This window comes from Antedon mediterranea, chromosome 3 (genome assembly GCF_964355755.1).
Source record: "Antedon mediterranea chromosome 3, ecAntMedi1.1, whole genome shotgun sequence".
NCBI lineage: Eukaryota > Metazoa > Echinodermata > Crinoidea > Comatulida > Antedonidae > Antedon > Antedon mediterranea.
In genome coordinates, this window is record NC_092672.1 from 27078301 (window position 1) to 27093912 (window position 15612).

Consider the following 15612-nt stretch of genomic DNA (forward strand, 5'->3'; position numbering starts at 1 on the left):
TCTAACTATACAATCGGAATTTTTATTGACTTAAAAAAGGCGTTTGATACCATCGACGACAATATCCTTATAAAAAAAACTTGAACTTTGAAGCTTATGGTATTCGTGGAATTGCCAATAAATGGATGCAAAATTATCTTTCTAACAGAAAACAATTTGTAACAATACATTGTGATACCACCTCAGAATTAACAGACATTTTATGTGGCATTCCACAGGGATCAATTTTGGAGCCCACTTTATTCCTTTCATTTCTTTTATTACATTTGTAATGCTTCTTCCCTAATAGAATACACGCTTTATGCTGATGATACAAATATACTTTTTTCTGGTAAGAACCTGCAATTTATCTGTAATATTATTAATGATGAGCTAAAAAAAATAATACTTTGTTTAAGGTAAATAAACTGTAAAATTACATATTGTTGTGAAGTCTGGGGTTATACCTTTAGAACTAATTTAAATTTTTTATACATATTACAAAAAAGGCACTAAGACTTGTTATGAAAGTCCCATACACCAGTCCAAGTAAACCAATTTTCTATTTTTTTTAAACTCTTGATCTTTATAATTTAATAAAACTATATACAGTTTCTCTAATGCATAAAGCTTTTCATAACTTACTCGCAGCGATTGTACAAAATAATTTCATTTTATGCTCAGTTGTCCACGATAAATATACTCGACAAAAACATCAATTCTACCCACAATTTAAAAGAACCACTCAAAAATCATAAACTATCTTTTTTTTTGTTAAGATAAAAAAAAAGATTGTTTGCATTTTCTTAAAAGTTACATTTTCCTTCCCTATGACCTTGTGCCATTTTTCATATTACTATTTATATATATATATATACTATTTTGTAACAGGGGGTTTCTACTTATAAGCTGTGCTTCAGAGATTCCTCCTTTCCATTCATTCGTTTTGTAATGAATATTTATGTATGTTTATGTTTTTTGTTGTGAATGGAAATAAAGACACAAACAAACAAACAATCTCTTCTCGTATATATCACCTATTCTCTTTGCTGTCCAACATGACTTTGTCTCTGGCAGATCGTGTCAGACTGACCTTGCTATTCTATGTAATCAGTTGCTTATCAGTCTTTTGGGTTTAGAGAAACAATCTCAGAAGCATTCGATAAAGTATGACACGATATTATAAGTATCAAATTCTTACTTTATCACTTTTTTTTATTCAGTTCAAAACCAACAGCGATGAAATCTAAACATAATAATATATTCATATTTGAAACAATAAGATAAACTTAGATTGGAACATTACAGAGATTAAAAAAAAATTTACCCATAAATACAATTAAACTATAAATCAATATCCAAACAATTAACAAGCACACTATTAAATGTGTATCGGCTGAAAAATACCTCGTTTTGTGCATTCAACAACACGACCACAAGGAATTAACGTGAAGCAAACACTTGCCTGCGAGTACGAGTTTGTATATTTAACTTAAACAAAGTAACAAGAGGACAATCATAAACAGAATTGAAAGAGTTGTTTAAAAATATCCTATCAAAAACAACTCTGCGATTTTCAAGACAAATAAGAGAAACATTATAATTATGACAATAAAAAAAAAATACTCATTTTTATTACAACAATAACCTGTCTATTGAAAGGTTTAACTTTCAAAAAGATCTGAAAATTAACTTTATTAAACATGTTGTTGCTAAGGGTAATAGAATGATGGGTATGCTTTGGCGTCACTGTAAATTGATAGTGTTACTAAACTTTTATTATTTCTTTTGTCCGATCGATTTTTTATTTTTCATCATTTCAATTTCGATCTCTCAATCAAATCGTATCAAACGTGTTCAATACAAATTTATTTATTTCATTAACTAAAACAATTCTGGTCTTCTAATCATCTTCCTCTGCTTCATAATCGGAGAAGTTTTTTCGATTTGATTTTTTTCTTCAAATGCTTTAAACTCCTTTTTAAATTATAATTGTTGTCATTTTCTCTCTTAAAATTGATGTTCTAACTCTCACACTGACCTTTTCCCCTTGTCCGTTGTCGAACGTAACTAAAAATGATTTTAATCAAAGATTATCCAGGCTTTACAATTTAATTTCTATTAAAGGTAAGACTATCGATATTTTTTTTGACACTTTGTCAATTTTTAGACCTAAAGTTCTTAAAGCAATAAAAAAAATACATATAGTGAAATACAAGAGAAAACAATATTTAGCTTTTTGTTTTCATTAGTGGCTTCCACATGTAACATGCCGATTGGTCTCGCTGATGACGTCCGAGACACAAGGTTTCCTGACTCAGCATTTTCAGCCAGTTCTTATGAAGGGGAGGGCCAAAGACCATCAAGAGGTCGACTGAATTCAATGCATGAAAGCTCTTCTAAAATGGGAGCATGGATGGCCAATGATCCTTGGATTCAAGTAGATTTGAAAGGTGTCTTTGACATCGGAGGCATAATTACACAAGGACAAAATGGTTATCCTTACTGGGTTACGAAGTTTCATGTTTCATTCTCAAAGGATGGAAAGGCGTTTATCTACCTCAGACAAGCCGGTTCTAACAATGAGGTTTCTTTACTCTACTTACTTGAAGAACTTCATTTTTTTTGATACGTGTCTATAATTACAATAATAAAGCCATATAGAATGGTAATGCATAACATGATTGACATTTACGAAGAAATTATTACCTAGACAATGGGTTAATTTATTTAAACAGACTGTATTAAATGTACGTTCTAATACAAAAAATACAGAAATACCACAGAAAACTGTATTGGTCTCATATAAAAAATAAGAAGTTAATTCGATGTTGGCAGCTCATAGAATTCATACACGCTTAAAATATAATCAAAAGACAAATTGAGAATAAAGGAAAACATTATCTGAATTATTTGTAGGGTTCTTCACAATGTTTTAAATCCTTTTTTTAATATGTGAGTTCCTACTCTATTGACATCACTTTTGTTGAGTTTAGACTCTTTATTTTAACCTCTTTGGTTGGAATATGCCAGTCATCAGCATCAGGATTACTACTTTGATTTTAATTTATAAACCTACGGATTTTTAAAATGTTTACATTTAAATAGGTGTTTACTGGGAACAATGATTCAGACACACCACGCACCAACTACTTTGGATATAAGATTGCCGCTCGTTATATACGGATTCATCCAAAGGAATGGCATGGAGCTACTAGTCTTAGGTTTGAACTTCTTTCCTGTGACTGGTAAGTAGGCCTATACTCGTGTACTTCTCTGTATGATACTGACATCATGCCTGTGTCAAACTAATCAAGTGGCAAAAAAAAGCAATCTTAGGCCTACGTGGAAAGGACTCTGGTAACTGACCTAACGGACCAATCATGTTACCTTAAAAAGGTCTAGTAATTAGTGTCGATATTATTATTGTTTTCTCACAAATATATTAGAACCCATAACTTTAAACATTACCCTTTTAGAAAGTAAAATCACTGAGTAAAGTCAAGATAGTGTAGTATCTTCTACACTACCTTTGGTGATGAGCTTGATATTTCGGTTCATTTTAAAAGAATACAGATTTTATTTTTTATTTCTGAAATTATCAATGAACTTGAAATTCAATACTATTGAAAATAGGCATCATCTGTAAGTACTGTATACCAATTTACACCAAAACATTCAGGACGATAACTTTAAAATTGTGAACGCCATCGTGCAAAAAAAAAACCAAATAAAACAAACACATCAAGTACGTACTATTGCCAAGTACATTATATTTTGCCAAGTAATAAAGTAAATTCTAAGCAGGAAAGAGTGAAATTCTAAGAAGGAAAGAGTGAAATTTTAAGTAGGGAAGAGTGTAGTGTATACTGATTCTAAGAATTTTCTGAAAAAGTGACAAAATTAATTTATTTGCTCTTCTACCTGAATATACTCACTCTTGCCTGATGTAAATATTTACTTACAAGTAATGCAGCTTATCCGCAATGAGACATTATGAATTATTTCTTTCGTAATCTTTTTTTTTTCAGATAAATAGAACGGCAAAAGAAACTACTGTCAAGTTATGAACGTCTGACCTATAGAGAATTAACAAAATATCATCGAATAGTAGTGTAGTATTAGTAATATAAATTATGGAAAATCGTGATATTTAACAGCTAAATTAAATTATAAAATGTTTAAACAATTATTGTGACGGTGAAATTTTTAATTAGAGAAAACAAATAGGCCTAAAACATAATTATATTATAAAATGTCAAATGTTGCATTTTAAATTACGGATTTAATTAGATGTATAGCAAATTTGGAATTCATACAGTTTGAATTATGAAATATAAATTAAATAAATTGTATTGAATGAAACTTAATTTTATATTATGAATATGTAGAAATACAATTTTAGAACTTGTTTTGTATTGTCTTTGCATGTCTCCACTACTCAACTTGTTTTGTATTCTCTTTGCATGTCTCCACTACTCAACTTGTTTTGTATTGTCTTTGCATGTCTCCACTACTCAACTTGTTTTGTATTCTCTTTGCATGTCTCCACTACTCAACTTGTTTTGTATTGTCTTTGCAATGATTTCGTTTTTAGCTTTAAAAAATAAATAAATAAATGATCAACACACAAACAATCAAAGGGACAACAAATTGACAATAAATTGAACAAACGATGAATAAATGAACGAACGAATAATGAACAAACGAATGAATGGCGACGTTATATATTGGCGTACAACAACACTAGTTTTATATTTTACGAAAGCGACCAGATTAACGAACACTATACTTCCTGATATAAATCAATGTTTAGCGCCAGTAGTTAGTCCCGATCACATTCCCCTGTCAGCAACAAACAATCCACACATTTGACAAATCAGAGCATAGATTTAGTTTCAGTCTAAATTATTATCCCCTTAGAGATACAGAATGTTTAGAAGCATTAAAGGCGATGGATAACAATAAAACCCCTGGGACAGATGGTTTTCCTGCCAAGTTTTATAAACTATTTTGGAATGATATAAAAGATACGCTAATTAACGCTTACCATTATTCTTTCCAATCCGGGTTTTTAAGGATCTCCCAGAAACGAGGGGTGATATCACTTATACCGAAAAAAGATAAATCTCCGCTATTATTGAAAAACTGGCGTCCCATCTCGCTTTTAAATGTGGATTATAACATTTTAGCAAAAGCCATTGCGACTCGTTTAAAATGAGTGCTCAAACGGGCTTTCTTAAAGGCAGATATATTGGAGAAAACATAAGATTAGTCTATGACGTAATAGAATATGCATATAGATATAGAAATGCACAACAAGCCAAACTTACTATTTTTTTGTAGATTTCGAAAAGGCTTTCGATAAGGTGAAATGGGACTTCCTTGATATGTCTCTTAAGAGATTTGGCTTTGGTAAAAATATGATAAATTGGATAAAAATATTATATAAAGACATTGTTAGTTGCGTTATAAATAACGGGATAACATCAAAATTCTTCAATTTAAAACGAGGCCTGCGTCAAGGATGTCCCTTATCCCCATATCTTTTTATAATTTGTGCAGAAACACTAGGTAACATGGTACGTCAATCAGACACATTTAAAGGTATAGAGTACAATAATGTAGACATAAGAATTAGCCAATTTGCAGATGACACTGTGTTTTTTCTCAAAGACCAAAACTCAATTAAACCGATTATAGATATACTGGATGAATTTTCTATATATTCTGGACTCAGAATTAATTATGAAAAAAGTAACATTATGAGAATAGGATCTTTAAGAGACTGCGACTATGAAACGCCATCTGAGAAAAGTATTTCATGGACCAAAGGCCCAGTAAAATACTTGGGTGTTAATATTTCTTGTAATTTTAATGATATTTTCAGACTCAATTTTCCAGATAAAGCTAAAAATGCTGAACAAGTATTAAATATGTGGAAACAACGCTCACTTACTTTGTTTGGAAAAGCAACTATTATTAAGTCACTGTTTCTCCCGATATTCACGTATGTTTTCTCAAATTTACCAGACTCACCCGATTGTTTCCTTCAAGATATTCAAAGTAAAATATTTAAATTTATGATGGAACGGAAAACCCGATAAAGTCAAAAGAAAAGTCATGCTTAACAATTTTGACGAAGGAGGGTTAAAAATTCCCCATATTAAGAGTTACTGTACATCTCTCAAATCATGTTGGGTGAAAAGATATCTTGATGGAAATCAATCCAAGTGGAAAGTGTTTTTAAAAAGTAAGATTAAAGAGGTTGGAGGAAATATTGTTTTCGAAACCAACTTTTCTAAATCTTCAAAAATATTAAAACAATTTGAAAGGTTCCATAAAGATGTACTCTCTGCTTGTAGAGCCGTATACGATAGAGGACATCTTAAATCAATCTTTATGGAGCAACTCATGTTTTGATAAAAGAGAATTTAAGGTTGAACAAAATTGGTTGGTTAAAAATGTAAACTATGTAAAAGATGTCGTGAACAAAGAAGGGAAAATATTAGAACTAGACGAATTTAACCAAAAATATAATTTTAAACCAGACTTCTTCTTATATCACCAAATTGTAAATTCAATTCCAAAGCTCTGGAAACAGAAATTAATTGAACAAGGTGTAAACACAACTAACGAAGTTGAATCCAAATTACAGACATTCATTTCTGTGAAAACGAGAAATTGTCATTATATCTATAAACACATTATATTAAAAAATCTTGAAGAGCCAATTGGAATTGAATCCAAATGGGAAAAGGAGTTTGACAACAAACTTGATTGGAAAAACCTTTTCTCAAATTTACACGCCTGTACAAATGACACTAAGCTAAAAAATATAATTTATACAAATACAATGCTCTTTAAGATGTCAAAGGTCGATTCACCAATGTGTAGTTTTTGCAAGGAAAAGCAGGAAACACTGCTACATATGTTCTTTGAATGTGATCTGGTAAAGAAAATTTGGGAAAATGTAAAACAATATATGTATCGAAATATCAACAATAACTTAATTATCACCAAAGAAAGTATATGTTTTGGTTTTGGAAAAACACACAGTGATGCAAACATTTTAATTTTAATTACAAAGTGGTACATATTTAGTTGCAAAATCAAAAAACAATTACTTAATTATAATCATTTATTTCACATTTACCAAAAATACAAGGCAACCATATTATTAACAAAATGATTTTTATAAAGTGTATTTTTGCGATACATTATTTTTTTTTTCTTTAATTTCATTACTCTCTTATTTTTGAGAGAGTATTATATCGTTTTAATAGTTACGTTGCCTTTATATATTAATTTGGTATTATGTATGTGTTGAAATGAAATAAAAAAAAAAAAAAAAGTATAAATTATTAAATTAGCCGTACCCGGCGTAATTCCGCACACTACATTCTAATACGACATGCATGATTAAAAATCGAAATCGCTTGATTGGGGAGTGGACGATTTAATATGAAATAGATTTGATAACATCTTGAAAGATTTGTTAGATAAACCGATTATGGGATGGGATGTCAAATAAAAGCATTGTATCAAAAGTAAAGCTTTAAAACTAGAATAATGCTGAACGCTATAATCAGGGAGAGTTAAATTAACTCTTCCCTGCTATAATGAACTAAACTGAGCATAATATAATAAGGATAGCCCAAGTTAAACAAGAAATATTTCTTACAAAAAACGGTTTTAATTAGTGTTCTTTCTTCCTTGAATTGTCATTTTGTGCCAAAAGTGCAGGAAGTTGACGCTCTAGCTCACGACTATTTAGAAGCTAACATTCAGACCACTAATCATTGTTATCAATACATTTATATAAACATATATTAAATATATCAGAATAGTATTTTTTAAAGAACATCGTCTTCAACATTATGATGCTGTACTCGAGCTGTTCAACCGGTTTTCAGCCATCAAAAACAATTATCGTAGGAGATAGGAAAATGCGAAGCATCCTCGTATTGTTGTGTTTTAATTGTCAATAACTAATTATCGAACTCAATTTAATTAGTAAACAGGGTTACATCAGGTGGTTAAAATCAGTACCGGAAGTTCGAACCAACTGTATATACCATCGAGTAAACATTCTAGAAATAACGCGCGATTTACCGAATTTTGCCGTTACGTAAATTTATATATAGATTATAAGTTTCCTAATTAGAATATGAAAGTAGTGAATTAGACAAATGCGAATGACACTGTAAAGAGACTACTGTTGGGGCAGCCTGCCAACGATAGTTTGCAGACATTAAAGCATTATTTACCAGTAGTTTCAAAAGTTAAAAATATATTGTCCTCCTAAAAAAATTGTTTCAAATATGCCATTTTAATTCCACGTAATAGTTATTCACTTTGAGCAAAAACTGAATCGAAAAAAAAATTATTCACCTGAAAAAAAATGTAATTTAAAGCATAAAATGCTTAAATTGTTTGTCAGACAATAGTTTTTGGTTAAAATTAACCGTTTCTTTTGTCTTTTTATAAGTGAAATAATTATTTTTTTTAAAGAAGTGAATAACTTTATTAAAAAACTACAGAATGGCCTATTTAAAGTCTGACTTTTTAAATCTTCTTTTCATGTTTTGGGGGACAATTTTGTTATCTACATATTTTTATAATTGGTAATCAATGTATGATAAAGAAATTAAATATAATAAATTTATAAATGTATATGTGCTTATAATAGCAAATATATAAATTAGTTAATACATTCAAACCTGATGTTTCTTAAAAAAATATTATCTCATCTAAAAGAGACAGCCGTGGCCAAGCTACAATGGCACTACTTCTCTAGGTCACCCCTATCATCAGAGGCAGAAATATAAATATATGTTCTAACACTACAGTTAACAATCATTCAGGGCACAACCCAAGAAGGAGACACTTTGTTGGGTCCAGAAAGTGGGTTCTATTGTAATAAAATACCGTCTATGTACTTATGTATTTGAACTAGAAATAAACCATGCTTGGTCAGTTTTGAGAACAAATATTTTAATTTATATTTTTTGCTAAAAATATTACACAGCATTCATATTCTATTGGAAAGATAATCTCAACGTCGTGATGAGGTAATTTCCTGATTTATCGTAATCAAAACGGTACTGGGTATGGTCTACTAGCTTTTCTGCTCCCAACCAGTACATCCATTCATAGAAACCTTGATGAAGTAAGCCTATCTGATGGTAACCATAGAACGGTCCCGAGTAACGACTAGTCGATAGAAGATTGAAAACATTGTTAGAGATAGAGTATACGATGTTTGATTATGTGTAGATTTGTGATTTGTTCTTTTATTCTAATGATGTTCTGCATAAGGAAATGGAGATAGTAGTTGGGTAAAATGATTTTTTTATATCAATTAATTAAATTATCGTAGATTGTATATTATGCGATAAATATTGTTTAATAAAGTTTTGATATATTATTATTATTATTACATCAATATAATTTGTAATCAAATACATATAGTATTTATTGATTATGAACACTAATAGGCTTGTGATATGAAATGGCGGCCATTTTGGACGTCAGCTTGGATTTGAGGATGACCACAGTAAATTTGCAACGATAGAATCAGAGAGTTTATTGTGCAGAGAGGTGGCAATGCAACACTTCTAAACAAGCTCTTGAAACTCTGCTTAATGAAACATGCTATGAGTTTTTAGTACTATTCATAACAATAGAAGTCCAGTCAATCTATGACAAAAAAGGGCGTAACCCAAAACAAATTGCAATAGTTTCCAAACCTTTTTTATTTGATTCTATAAGCATCTGGGAAGATCATTGAGTGGAGCTGTGGCTTGGTGGTTATGATGCTTGGCTACCAATCTAAGGGTCCTGGGTTCAAGTCCTGTCATATGTCAGGGTTTTTTTCTCATGACAATTTACAACTCCACTCCCAAAGACTTAATAATAAGTCTTTGTTTATGTAGAGCATCTTGTGTATATGTTTGTCTTGTGAAATTATTAAATAGTTTATCCATCCTGTAATTGGCGGGTTACTCGCTGTTGGATGAGTATGAAATAAAATAAAATAAAAAAATAAAATAAAATCTACCAAAATCGGTTCAGTGGAACATACTTTTTAAGGGGTTTTAAGGTCATAGGGGTCAAATTACACATTTTTCTATTTTGAAAACTACTAGGCGTAGCATGTTAATTTTGGTGTCAAACTATTCAGAAGACCCATATTTATATGTACTCTAATGAAACCTTTTTACCAAAAATTACAGGAAAGCATGTTTTTGACCTTTGACCTATTTTATTGTATATATTCGTATATTCGTATCTTAGTAACCAGTGGGCGTAGATGAGCGTTATTTGCGTCAAACTACTCATAAGGTCAATGTTTATATTAGTTCTAATGGAAAAGATTCGTGTAAAATGACCGGAAGTCATTATTTTGACCTTTGACACATATTCATTATTTTAGATTTCTCAGTAACTACATTTTTTATATCTCAGTAACCACTAAGCACAACTTCGTCAATTTTGTGTCAAAAGATTCAGAAGACTCATATTTATATTCACTATAGGCCTAATGAAAAAGTTTTTTAAAAAATGGATAGAAACTATGTTTTTGACCTTTGACCTATTATACCAGTATATTTGTTTATATTTACTCTAATGAAAACAAATGCAAATGTACAATATAACCGAAAATCATTATTTTGACCGTTAACATTTTCTAGTCGTGTCATGAATAAATCTCGGGTCTCGAGTATAACATTTTAAATTTGACCAAATAATAAGTGCGGCGATCTGACAGACGTTGGGCTGGAATATCAACTGAACTTGCCATAGAACAGTGTCTTATGCGTAGCATAAAAACAAGAGGAGGTCTAACAAGAGGGCGAGGATTAACAGAAATTCAACGACTTGTCTGGGTCCTTTCAACTCCAGTCTGCGCCAAGATCAATCATTCAATGCAAGAGTTCACTAACGTGTTGTATACTACCAGTGAACAACATAAAGAAACAACATATGCCAGAAAGATGAAGGACCTCAGTGATGTACAAGACATATCAAGGTATCTGACACAGCGAAATCCATTCAATACAGACAGTACAAAATCACTGACAAACATTGCAACTGGAGTGACGGCACATATCAATGTACAGGGCCGTAGCCAGGATTTGTCAAGGGGGGGTTCGGACACTAAGTATTTGGGTCAACCCCCCCCCCTCCCCCTGGGGTGGGGCCTGAGGCGAAGCGAATTTTGTTAAATGACACCCCTAGATGGCCGGAAAAGACACTCTCATGCAGCATGCTACCAATGAGCAAAACGATCGTACTTGGACTCGTGGACTATTTAAACGATAACATTTATTGCCGTATGTTAGATGCGCGTGCTCTGTGCGGAGCCGCCGATTGTTTGATCATTTACTCGATATTTTGTTTTGCGTTCAAGTTCAATGCGAACGTACGTCTAGGAGAAGCCCCGAAAAAAGCACACTGGGTGAAGGCAAATGCAATTCTTATTATAGCTCTATCTGAATATTTATTTACAGCAATTTGTTGAGGAAATTAATTATGCCAATGTAAATAGGTGATATTGATACATTTGAGTACGTATCGGCTGGTGGTCTAGAAAAAAAATAATCGGATGCCATAATGTGAACTACAGTACATGATACCATAGATATTATAGTGTAAAATATTAATATTCACTATAATCCTCTATGATACATTACACTTCATAGCCACACATAAATACTGATGTATGTCGGAAGGCTATATACTTTATGCATGCTGTCTGACTGCCAGTGATCTAAACAATTGGTACGCAGTTGTCTGGCGGTGTCCTTTGTACGAATCGTTCGTGCCCCAGCTCGCTGTGAGACGCGTCAATATCATGTTACATGCAGGGACCAAACATTTATTTTTCAGGTTAAAATCGGCAATTCATTTGCAAATCTTAGAAATTTACAGACACGTATCGCTCGAAGTACGCTCATACAGGGAAGAAGGTACTGTATGAGTTATTTCGAACGAGTTTACGAATTTTTCAATTTACGAACAACTTTTTGTACTGTGGGGCACGTATTTGGACGATTTTCGGAGATGAGGGTGAGGTATTGGGCATGTCGGGGATGGGGGTTTGCAGTCGGTTAAGGGGGGTTCGCTGTAAAGGGGGGGGGGGGGGGGTTCGCCCGAACCATAAAAACACCCCCTGGCTACGGGCCTGATGTAGACTGTGACAATGCCAAGCATGTAGCAGGCCCGTAGCCAGGGGGGTTTTTATGGTTCGGGCGAACCCCCCTTTACAGCGACACCCCCCCCCCACCCTCTTAACCGACTGCGAACTCCTATCCCCGACATCCACAATACCTCACCACAACCTCATCTCTGAAAATCCTCCAAATACGTGCCCCACAATACAAAAGGTTGTTTGTAAATTGAAAAATTTGTAAACTTGTTCGTGAATACCTTATTGTTAAACAAATGAATTGGTTGCCGATTTTTACCTGAAAAATAATACGAATTTTTGGTCCCAGGATGTAACATGATATTGACGCGAGCTTGGGCACGAACGAATCGTACAAAGAACACCGCTAGACAACCGCGTACCTATTGTTTCGATCACTGGCAGTCAGCATGCATAAAGTATATAGCCTTCCGACGTACATCAAAAAATGGAACGCTGCGGTTACCTACAATATTTATGTGTGGCTATGAAGTATAGTGTATCATCATCATCATAGAGGATTATAGTGAATTTAATATATTACACTATAATATCTATGGTATCATGTACTGTAGTTTACATTAGGCCTATGGCATTCGATTATTTTTTTCTAGACCATCAGCCGATACGTAGGCCTACTCAACTGTATCAATACCACCTATTTACATTGATATATTTAGTTTCCTCAACAAATTGCTGTAAATAAATATAGATAGAGCTATCAGGGGCGGTCGCAGGACTATTTTAAGAGGGTTGCCCAAAGACTCCAGGGCTGTAGACACTGAGTATTTGAGCAAGCAAATTGTTAAATGACACCCCTAGATGGCCGCAAATAGTACTCTCGCACGTAAATTTATGATAATTTTTTTTTCGTTCAATGCAAACGTCGCGGGGAAGTCTCCGATTAAGGTACTTTTGGTACGGTAATACATTCTAATAACTGTACTCAATTAATGTAAATTAATTATCAATTAATAATTTTAAAAAGTTGTACAAAAAATATGAAGCAGTTGCTATAAATATATTGAGCAAAAGGTTAAATTGTATAATTTGGAATTTTAATTCATTTAAAAATGCTAAATAAAGTCAGATGTTAAAACCACATTTTCCAAAAATTCATTTTCATTTATCCACTATAAACTTTACAAAAGTGTTGTTTTAAACCACACTCCAAATAAAACAAAGAAAATAATGATAGGAAATTTGCAGAAAGAAGCAAACTTTGCTCTGTTACCGGTATAACACGGTTCAAATTTTGGAACGTCTATAAAATAACTACGGAAATTCGGCCTATTTACGACGAACGTACGGAAATGAAGATAAATAGGGTACTACACGCATCGGAAATACAACACTATACGCACAATTATGATTTGGCCTAAAAATTGGCCTTAGATTATGGAAAACCCCCGGCAAAACGCAATAATTATGGACAAATCGATTATTAGCCTTGGCAATATGCCTAATATTTAAAAAGAATGAATATAGGCTATATTTCGTTTGTCGATGAATTTTTTAAATCATGTGTGAATGATTGATCCATTAGAGGTAATCTGTGATGGTTCTAGTAACACTGCTATGCGTGCGTAATTTGTGAATAACGTAGTAGTATGCTACATACACGAGCCTAGATAGGGAGGATCTGTACTGTCGTTCATTGCGAGAGGAGGGGGAAGTCCGGTAATGTGTCATGAAAAATGTAACAAGCCAGAGATGAAATAAAATTACTAACATTTAGCTGATTGTCGTTGTTTTAGTCGTCGTCAGAAGTTTATCGACCGACATCTATTTCTCATGTGTAGTAGAGCGTTTCTTTGATTGAATAATTTTTTTTGTATTATAACACAAGTTCATTTTGGATTTTCAGTAAATTACCAATTGTTTATTCAAAGTCAAACTGTAACTAATCCCTCACTATTCAATCAAAATGTTATTATACTACTATATTGTTGAAAAATGGATTGCGTGACTTGAAAATAGATTGATAGTAAAATGTAATAAAGACACGTTCTTGTCTGGTTATTAGGTATGCATGCTCTGATAAAGCAGAAGATTATTTTTGTAGCGTTCCATTTAAAATAGATTTTATTACAAAGAAATATTTTGGTTGTGAAGGTCGTTTTAACAATGAGGCTAAGCCTATCAAGTTCCGTGTCCGGATTGTATACGATGAAATGGAACTAAATTTCAATTTAGTGGCAGAAACAACATTTAGTATGAAATTAAGGCTGTTGCCCGGGCCACAAGGGAAACACAGTGACAGTGGGACAGTGACCCAAATACTTAGTGTCCGAACCCCCCCCCCCCCCCTTGACAGATCCTGGCTACGGCCCTGTGTAGGTCAACAAATTGTGCAATCAATGACAAACCAAAAGGTCGCCGACTACACATTTCGGAAAAAGAGCCAATCCATTACAATGAACTCTAAAAGCGCATTGAAGATAAAAGATGATGTGGTCAATGTAGATCCTTTACTTCTATTTCAACGACTTGTAACTGCCGGCACAAGATGCGATAATGTATCAGATATATTTAGATTGTTTGAATCACCAGATATGATGAGGTCTGCAAATAAAGCTAGTTTAGCTGATAGTTTGTGGTCAACAGCAATCGAGGTTGCTCCAGAACCTCCTGGTCAAATTCAGTACGTCTTAGATGGAGGAGCACTACTTCATAAAATTCCATGGACAAGAGGGGCTTCAGGGGTGACATTATGAGAGTATACACTAAATATGTTTCTCACAAATATGGAAAATCCATTGTTGTTTTTGATGAGTACGATAACTCACTAAGTACAAACGACTGTACACATACAAGGAGAAGTGGTGGTGGTGGTGGTGTAGCTGTACACTTTGACCAATCTATGACATTACAAACCAAAAAAGAAGAATTTCTGTCAAACGTTCAAAACAAACAAAGATTCATTAAGATTTTGGGAAATAGTCTTGAAAAAGAAGGTTGTATTGTTCACCACGCAGAAGCTGACGCTGACTATCTTGTGTCGAAGATGGCTCTGTCCTACGCAGAACAAATAGGCACGGTTGTCATCGCAGATGATACAGATATCCTGGTCCTCCTTATCCACCATGGTGGTCACACCAAACATAATGTATGGTTCAAGCCAAACCAAAGGAAAGAAACTAAAAAGGTGCAACGATGTTGGAACATTGCGGCAACAAGACTTGACCTTGGCAGCGACGTTTGTAAATAATATCCTATTTTGTCACGCGTTCCTTGGATGTGACACGACATCGCGATTTTTTGGTATTGGGGAAATCAAAGCAGTAACTAAAGTAAGAAGTGACTGTTTCTTTTCTGAACAAGCCAAAGTGTTTATGACTTGTAAGGCAAACAGACAGGAGGCAATTGCAGCGGGTAATAACGCCATTTTGTCTTTGTATGGTAGCAGCAATAATGAAAACCTAGATGAATTGAGGTTT